This window comes from Aristolochia californica, unplaced genomic scaffold (assembly GCF_029961685.1).
Source record: "Aristolochia californica isolate CCGP_79_NKW_82.1479 unplaced genomic scaffold, dmAriCali1.0.hap1 SCAF_4, whole genome shotgun sequence".
Taxonomy (NCBI): domain Eukaryota; kingdom Viridiplantae; phylum Streptophyta; class Magnoliopsida; order Piperales; family Aristolochiaceae; genus Aristolochia; species Aristolochia californica.
The window spans coordinates 18,637,642-18,647,780 of NW_027182103.1; the positions used below are offsets into that span (position 1 = coordinate 18,637,642).

The window sequence follows — 10,139 nt, forward strand, 5'->3', positions numbered from 1 at the left end:
TGTCAATAAATTTTCTTTACTTACATTTGTTTATTGCTATAAATTCTTTCGTTACATAAACTCTAAAATTTTCATTTTGTTGTGATCTATTTGCCTTTTATCTTTTTTTTTTGTATATGAGATGAAGGGAAAGTGAAAAATAATGTTTTTCTTTATGAAAAAAGTATACATCTGAAAAGGAAATGTAAAATTCACTAATTTATAGAGATAATTCCAAAAAGTGTCTGTAATTTTTAGGAATTATAAACTCTTTTTCGTTTTTATATATCTGGTTCTGCAATCGTAAAAAAAAAAGGGGAGGCGGGGGATTTTTAACTGAGTGCTGACTCCCAATCTATAAGTCATTCCTCACAAAAATATATCCCATTACGCATGATAAATCACTTTACTATCATCTATGATCGATAGGTCAGCTTTTTGTAGATGGGCAAAATAATGGCTTGTTTGGCTTGGGTAAATATCCCACCGCATGTTCACTTGAGAATTTAAAATTATTCTCTTTAAAAGGTTTTGATCCATAGATCATTTGCATCTTTAACAAATTTCAAGCAAGCATATCAATTTTTTAAAACATGTGTAGTAAAATCTCTTTCTTAAAAAATTCCGAGCTATTAGGAGCTAGTGGAATTTCCAAAACTTGGATAAAAATACTTTTGTGTTCATTTGTGGTGTGTGAATAAATTTTCTTTTCTTACATTTGTTTTTGCTTTAATTTCTTTCCATACATAAACTAAAAAATTTTCATTTTGTTGTGATCTATTTGCCTGTTTTCTCTTTTTTTTGTTTACGAGATGAAGGGAAATTGAAAAATCAAGTTTTGATTTAAGAAAAAAGTATACATCTAAAATGGAAGTGCAAAATGCACAAATGTAGAGAGAGATAATTCCAAAAAGTGTCAGTAATTTTTAGGGATTGTAAACTCTTTTTAGTTTTTATACATCAGGTTCTGCAATCGTTGGGAAAAGGGGGAGGCGGGGGCCTTTTAACTGAGTGTTGACTCCCAATCCATAACTATTGCCCGTTATGCTTGATAAATCACTTTACAAACATCTATAATCGTTAGGTCAGCTTTTTGTAAATGGGAAAAATTATGCCTTATTTGACTCGTGTAAATATCCCACCGCATGTTCACTTGAGAATTTAATGTTATTCTCTTTGAAATGTTTGGATCCATAGGTCATTTACATCTTTAACATGTTTGAAGCATGCACATCTATTTTTTAAAACATGAGTAGAAAAATCTCTTTCTTATAAAATTCCCAGCTATTAGGGTTGAACTAGTGGAATTTCCCAAACTTGGATAACAAAGCTTTTGTGTTCATTTGTGGAGCGTCAATAAATTTTCTTTACATACAGTTGTTTATTTATTTAAATTCTTTCCATACATAAACTCTAAAATTTTCATTTTGTTATGATCTATTTGTTTTTTATCTCTTTTTTTTGTTTACGAGATGAAGGGAAAGTGAAAACTCAAATTTTTATTTTTGAAAAAAGTATACATCTAAAATGGAAGTGCAAAATGCACAAATATAGAGAGAGATAATTCCAAAAAGTGTCAGTAATTTTTAGGGATTGTAAACTCTTTTTAGTTTTTATACATCAGGTTCTGCAATCGTCAGGAAAAGGGGGAGGCGGGGCTTTTTAACTGAGTGTTGACTCCAAATCCATAAGTCTTTCCTCACAAAACTATTGCCTGTTATGATTGATAAATCACTTTACAATCATCTATGATCGTTAGGTCAGCTTTTCGTAAATGGGAAAAATTATGCCTTGTTTGACTCGCGTAAATATCCCACTGCATGTTCACTTGAGAATTTAATGTTATTCTCTTTAAAAGGTTTGGATACATAGGTCATTTACATCTTTAATATGTTTCAATCATGCATATCTATTTTTTAAAACATGAGTAGAGAAATTTCTTTCTTATAAAATTCCGAGCTAGTAGGGTTGAACTAGCGGAATTTCCAAAACTTGGCTAACAAAACTTTTGTATTCATTTGTGGTGCGTTAATCAATTTTCTTTACTTACCTTTGTATATTGCTTTAAATTCTTTCCATACATAAACTCTAAAACTTTCATTTTGTTGTGATATATTTTTTTTTGTTCATGAGAGGAAGGGAAAGTGAAAACTAAAGTTTTGGTTTATGAAAAAAGTATACATCTAAAATGGAAATGCACAATGCAAAAATTTAGAGAGAGGTAATTCCAAAAAGTGTCTTTAATTTTTAGGGATTGTAAACTCTTTTTTAGTTTTTATATATCAGGTTCTATAATCGTCGGGAAAAGGGGAATTTTAAACTGAGTGTTGACTCCCATTACATAAGTCATTCCTTAAAAAAATATATCCATTTACGCATGATAAATCAGTTTACAATCATCAATGATCATTAGGTCAGCTTTTTTTAAACGTACTAAATAATGGCTTGTTTGACTTAGGTAAATATCCCACCGCATGTTCACTCGAAAATTTAATGTTATTCTCTTTGAAAGGTTTGGATCCATTGGTCATTTTCATATTTAACATGTTTCAAGCATGCATATCCATTTTTTAAAACATGTGTAGAAAAATCTCTTTTTTTGTAAAATTCCGAGCTATTGGGTTGAACTAGTGGAATTTCCAAAACTCTGATAAAAAAACTTTTTTGTTCATTTGTGGTGTGTGAACAAATTTTCTTTACTTACATTTGTTTATTGCTTTAACTTCTTTCCATACATAAACTCTAATATTTTTATTTTGTTGTGATCTTTTTGCCTTTTATCTATTTTTTTTCGACATGAAGGGAAAGTGAAAAATCAAGTTTTGATTTAAGAAAAAAATATACATCTAAAATGGATATTCACAATGCACAATGCACAAATATAGAGAGAGATAATTTCAAAAAGTTACTGTAATTTTTAGGGATTGTAAATTATTTTTTAGTTTTTATATATTATTCTCTGCTATCGTAGGGAAAAGGGGGAGGCGGGGGATTTTTAACTGAGTGTTGACTCCCAATCCTTGAGTCATTCCTTACAAAAATATAGCCCGTTACGCATGACAAATCACTTTACAATCATTTATGATCGTTAGGTCAGATTTTTGTAAATGGGCAAAATCATGGCTTGTTTGACTCGGGTAAATATGCCACCGCAGGTTCACTTGAGAATTTTATGTTATTCACTTTAAAAGGTTTGGAACCATAGGTCATCATGTTTCAAGCATGCATATCCATTTTTTAAAACATCTATAGAAAAATCTCTTTCTTATAAAATTCCAAAATATTAGGGTTGAACTAGTGAAATTTCCTAAACTTGGATAACAAAACTTTTCTGTTCATTTGTGGTGTGTGAATAAATTTTCTTTACTTACATTTGTTTATTCCATTAACTTCTTGCCATCCAAAAACCCTAATATTTTCATTTTGTTGTGATCTATTTACCTTTTATCTCTGTATTTGTTTTCGAGATGAATGGACAGTGAAGACTCTAGTTTTTATTTAAGAAAAAAATATACATCTATAATGGAAATGCACAATGCACAATGCACAATTCACAAATGTGGAGAGATATAATTCCAAAAAGTGTCTATAATTTTTAGGGATTGTTAACTATTTTTAGTTTTTATATATTAGGTTCTACAATCGTCGAGAAAAGGGGGTTGCGGGGGATTTTTAACTTAGTGTTGACTGCCAATCCATAAGTCAATCCTTACAAAAATATAGCCCGTTATGCATGATAAAGCACTTTACAATAATCTATTATCATTAAGTCAGTTTTTTGTAAATGGGAAAAATAATGGCTGGTTTGACTTGGGTAAATATCCCACCTCACGTTCACCTGAGAATTTAATGTTATTCACTTTAAAAGGTTTGGATCCATAGGTCATTTGCATCTTTAACATTTTTCAAGCTTGCATATCTATTTTTAAAAAATGTGTAGAAAAATTTCTTTCATATAAAATTCCTTGCTATTAGGGTTGAACTAGTGGAATTTCCCAAATTTGATAACAAAACTGTTGTGTTCATTTGTGGTGTGTGAATAAATTTTGTTTTACTTATATTTTTTCATTTCTTTAAATTCTTTCCATACATAAATTCTAAAATTTTCATTTTGTTGTGATCTATTTGCCTTTTATCTCTTTTTTTGTTTACGAGATGAATGGGAAGTGAAAATTGAAATTTTGATTTAAGAAAAAAGTATTCATCTAAAATAGAAATGCACAAGGCACAAAGGTAGAGAGAGATAATTCCAAAAAGTGTTAGTAATTTTTAGGGATTGTAAACTCTTTTTAGTTTTTATATATCAGGTTGTGCAATCGTCGGGAAAAGGGGGAGGCTGGGGATTTTTAACTAAGTGTTGACTCCCAATGGATAAGTCATTCTTTTCAAATATAGCTCGTTACGCATGATAAATCACTTTACAATCATCTATGATCGTTAGTTTAGCTTTTTGTAAATGGGCAAAATAATGGCTTGTTTGACTCCGGTAATTATCCCACCGCACGTTCACTTGAGAATTTAATTTTATTCACTTTAAAACGTTAGGATCCATAGGTCATTTTCATCTTTAATATGTTTCAAGCATGCATATCCATTTTTTAAAACATGTGTAGAAAAATCTTTCTTATAAAATTCCGAGCTATTGGGGTTGAAATAGTGGAATTTCCTAAACTTGGATAACAAAACTTTTGTGTTCATTTGTGGTGTGTGAATAAATTTTCTTTACTTACATTTGTTTATTGCTTTAAATTCTTGCCATACATAAACTCTAAAATATTCATTTTGTTGTGATTGTTTTGCCTCTTATCTCTTTTTTTGTTTACGAGATGAAGGGAAAGTGAAAAATCAAGTTTTGATTTAAGAAAAAAGGATACAAGTAAAATAGAAATGCACAATGCACAAATGTAGAGAGTGATAATTCTAAATAGTGTCTGTAATTCTTGGGGATTGTAAAGTATTTTTAGTTTTTATATAACAGGTTCTGTAATAGTCGGGAAAAGAGGAGGCGGAGATTTATAACTGAGTGCTGACTCCCAATCCATAAGTCATTCCTTACAAAAATATAGCCCGTTGATAGATGCCAGATTCTGACATGGGAACTAGGTTAATTATAATAGAATAACCCTTATAATTGTGTTATAGGTGGTTATTTATCGATTTTCAAATTAAACGTCCATTTATTGAATTTGTCATTACTCACTGCTTATATTGCATATTTTTCTCTCCTGAATTATATTTCATTGCTTTTAGGGTTTATTTCTTCCTGAAATGATTTTTATGGATTCAATTATGGAATTTCAGGAGAGTTTTGGTGGAGAAAGAGATATTTACAAAAATGTCATTAGTGAAAGAGAGAGATTTTTAGGACAAAATCTAACAATAGAAAGGAGAGCTCGGTGGGAGAATGGGAAGGAGCCACCGATCGAAAGAAGCGAGACCCGAGAGGATTTTGCTCCCAACCATCGTTCACCGAGCGCCACAATCGTCCACCGCCATCCGACAACCAAGAACAGACCTGAGGAGAGCTCGAGAGAGTCTCCATCGCGTCGAGTTCGACACTGCCATTTTCTGCTCACCAGGCCTAGAGGTGACTCGAGAGGACTCTTCCGACGTCGATTACGCTTTTTCAACCACTTCCTGAGCCTAGTCCGACTCCAACCGTGACTTGAGAGAGCCGGTCAGAGGATTTCGCTTCCATCTCGTCTTCTGCTGCCCCAGCTCCTCCGACGCCGATTTCGATTCCTCTTCGCTATCCACTTCTTGCCGCTCGCTTCTGCAACCCGAAGCCCTTAATTTCTGGAAATTGCAGCAACCGTGAGAACGAAATTGCTGCCTGAGCGAGAGGAAAAAGAAGGGGAGTAATCCATCATTTTTTAATTAATTAGTTTCTTATAGTTTGAACTTAGCTTTGAATGTCGATTAAATTTGATTTGAGAATTAATGTTTATTGAATATTTTTTTTTCGAATTTTTTGAGTAATTAGCTAGTTTGGGCAGGATTATAATTTAGGTTGGATTCTGGCATTATAATCCGATCTTTTTCTTTAACTCTAGGTACCCGAGAGGGGCTAGATGCAAGGATTGAGAATCCCGATTCATGGTTACGTGGCACTCGAGAGAGGCACAAATCACGATAAAATCCAGAGTTGACGTTTCCTGTTTTGGAAGTAGTTAATTAGATCATTGCTTGATCATTTAGGATATAATTAGTGTTTAGTTCAGATTAATTCATCTTATTTGGTTAGGCTAGTTGACTGAAGAATACACAAAATTCAGTCCTCCCTGTGGATATAACCCTTGCTTCCCGCTAGATTACATGAACGATTCATATGCTTGTGAGGTATAAAAGCCGATGTAATTAAATTTCACATCAAGTTTTTGGCCCCATTGCCGGGGAGGCACGTATTAAGTGTATTTCTTTGTTCTCCATGGTCTCAGGTTAGATTTATTTTCCTGCTTTCATAATTTTATGTTTTTGTTTTATCTTGATGATTTTGTATGGAGTTATTTTTATTTCTTCTAGCTAGTTCGTACTTTCAGTAGTTAGTTTGTTAGCATAATTTGATAGTTAGTTTTGTTTCTTTTTGTGTTTTTATGCACAGGCGCCGCTCCCTAGGTGAACCATTAGCTCCCTTTGTTGAAGAGGTAGAACATATTTGTAGGAAAACACTAGAAGTCAAGTTAGGAGCTACCATGGCCAATCAAGGTGAACCATTACAGTTACCTGCAGCAGGTGAGCGTAGAGACCGGAGGGATTATTCTACTCCATCCAACTTCACATCACCTTCTTGCATTATATTGCCACCCACTACTGCTGCCAGTTATGAGTTGAAACCGGGTGTAATCCAACTCCTCCCTACATTCTATAGGTTGGAGAAGGAGGACCCTTATTACCACATCAAGGAATTCTTAGATATCTGTGCGACTTTCAAATTCCATAATTTCTCAGATGACTCTATCCGGTTAAGACTTTTTCCATTTTCACTTAAGGATAAGGCCAAGTCTTGGCTGGCATTACTTCATGGGACACAATAGTCACAAAAGTTTTGTCCAAATACTTTCCCATTCAGAGAACTACAGCAGGAGAGAAATATCAAACTTTATGCAGCAGGAGGGTGAACAGTTTTATGAGGCTTGGGAGAAATGGAAGATTCGATCCATAGGTGTCCGCATCATGGGTTTGAGAAAAATAATTTAGTGCAATACTTTTATCAAGGTCTTACACCCCAGGTTAGATCCATGGTAGATGCAACGAGTGGTGGGAGTTTGATGGGTAAGAGTGCTACTGAGGCATGGGACTTCTTTGAAATGTTGAGTAATCAATCTCAGCAATGGGGTTCATCATTTAATGTTGATAGGAGATCCCATGAAGCCAAAAGAGGGGGTCTCTACGAGGTTAGTGAAACACCCATGCTCATGGCCAAGATTGAGGGGTTGACTAGAAAAATTGATGCCCTTATGGTGTCCAAGAGTTCACCTGCTCCTAACCCATCTACTACCTATGCCATATGTTCTAGTTCATCTCATCTCACACAAATGTGTCCATGTAGTTCATCCTACCCGGAGCTCATTGAGGACTTGAATGCAGTCCAGAATTTTCATAGACCAAATCGGAACGATCCTTTTTTAGAAACATATAATCCGGGTTGAGCTAGGCTCCCAAATTTCTCATGGTCAAAGGGCCCATAGGTTGGGGGTCCTCCAGGGTTTACTCAACCCCAAGCTCCGCGCCCACACTTCACTCAACAGCCATTGATTCCACAAAAACCTTCACTTGAGGATACACTTCAACTATTCATGCAGAATACATAGTCCTCCATTGCTAAACTTGAAATGCAAGTGAGTCAGTTGTCCAGCCACATGAGTGAACAAGCACAAAATAGACTCCCGAGTCAAACCATTCCTAACCCCAAAAGCACACATGAGAGTGGGTCGAGTTCCAATCCCCACCACTAGCACGCCAAAGCCATAACCACCCTTAGGAGTGGTCGTAAGCTGAACAATGGGGTAGGGACCACTAAGTCTAAGGAGTCAAAGGATGACAACGGGGACACATTATTGAGTGAAGAAGCTCCAAGTTCTCCACCAAACCCAGGTAGATCCCTAACCAAGTCCCACCAACTCCTTATCCGCAGAGGTTATCGGGCCCACCTAGGAAAGGAGATAGCATGCATGAAACGTTGGAACTATTTAGTAAGGTTCACATTAACATTCCACTTCTTGATGCTATTAGGCAAGTCCCTGCCTATGCCCGATTTTTGAAAGACCTTTGTACACAGAAGAGAAAAAAACATGCTAACAAAAAGGTCTTTCTTACTGAGAATGTAAGCTCAATTCTGAAGCACAACACTCCTCCTAAAGTTAAAGATCCTAGATGCCCCACATTTTCATGTGTCATTGGTGAACATACCATCTAGAGAGCTCTTCTTGATTTAGGGGCAAGAGTGAATTTGCTTCATTTCTTTGTGTATTAGCAATTAGGTTTGGGGGAATTGAAGCCTACCCCATCGCACTTCAACTAGCTGACCATTCTGTCAAGATACCATGAGGAATAGTTGAAGATGTTTTGATAAAAGTGGACAAATTTCTATTCCCGGTTGATTTCATTGTTCTTGATATAGAACCAGTAGTCAATGTTACCAACCAAATTCCTGTCATCCTAGGACGTCCCTTCTTAGCCACATCTAATGTTGTCATTCATTGTAAAAGTTGTGAGTTGGAGTTGTCTTTTGGAAATTTTAAGGTCTCGTTGAATGTGTTTAATGTCGGGCACCATCCACTTGAGTCTGATGATCCGAGTCCTGCATTTAAGATGGAGACTGTTATGCTTGATGACGAATCCATTCTTGAATCTTTTGAGTCTTACATAACATCTTTAGACATGAACTATTTTGATGAGGAAACCTATTTCCGAGAGGTTGACGCTTTACTCATTTTTGTACCTCTGTTGGAGGAAGCTTATGAGGTTGTCACAACTGATCATCCACAAGATCTTCATCTTGACTTGGACAAACCTCTTGAAACTTCCAAGCTACATCTTAAGCCACTTCCTCCCACGTTGAAGTATGCGTTCTTGGGGCCCATGAACTCATTGCCAGTCATTATTGCCTTTGATTTGAGTACTGAGCAGGAGGAACAATTGACTGAAGTTTTACAAGCACACAGAGATGCATTGGGTGGACTCTTGATGCCTTAAAAGGGATTAGCCCCTCCATATGCATGCATCATATTTATTTGGAGGAGGGGACTAAAGCCTCACATGAGATGCAATGTAGGTTAAATCCCCATATGCAGGAGGTTGTGAGAGAAGAAGTCATTAGGTTGCTTGTGTCAGGCATCATTTACCCTACTTTTTATAGCACATGGGTGAGTCCAATTCATGTTGTCCCTAAGAAAGGGGGGATAACGAAAATGAAAAATGAGAGTGGTGAATTGATTCCCACATGAACTACCACCAAGTGGCATGTCTGCATTGACTATAGAAAACTTAATTCCGCCACTAGGATAGATCACTTCCCACTACCTTTCATTGATTAGATGCTAGAGCGATTGGCTGGCCACAATTTTTATTGCTTCTTAGATGGATACTCGGCTACAATCAAATTCCCATTGCTCCAGAAGACCAGGAAAAGACCACATTCAGGTGTCCGCTTGACACCTTTGCTTACAGATGCATGCCTTTTGGTTTATACAATGTGCCGGCCACTTTCCAACGGTGCATGATGAGTATCTTTTCTGACATGATTGGTGACTTTTTAGAAGTCTTTATGGATAAATTTTCTGTGTTTGGCTCTAGCTTTGAGACATGTTTGTACAATCTTTCACTCGTATTGTCCCATTACATTAATTCCAATTTAGTCTTTAATTGGGAGAAATGCCACTTCACTCGTTCTTTCCTTGGCCATGCTGGGTTCTACAGGATCTTCATTAAGGACTTTAGCAAAATTTCTCGTCCTTTGACGAACTTGCTTGCTCAAGATGTTGCTTTTGCCTTTGATGAGGCATGTATTCATGCTTTTGAGACACTGAAGAAATGTTTGTCCACTGCACCCATTGTCCAACCCCCTACTTGGTCTTTGCCTTTTGAGTTGATGTGTGATGCCTCTGGTTATGCATTGGGGGCTTGTTTGGGGCAAAAGGCAGATAAAATTCCCTGTGTCA

At 35.8% G+C, this 10,139-nt stretch overlaps 1 non-coding gene across 1 annotated transcript; it reads right to left on the reverse strand.

Annotated features, from left to right (window-relative positions):
• Nucleotides 1–7,053: 7,053 nt before the first annotated feature.
• On the reverse strand, nucleotides 7,054–7,159 carry LOC137964376 (small nucleolar RNA R71). The gene has a single exon (XR_011115572.1). It is a non-coding gene; the product is annotated as a small nucleolar RNA R71 (small nucleolar RNA).
• Nucleotides 7,160–10,139: the final 2,980 nt, after the last annotated feature.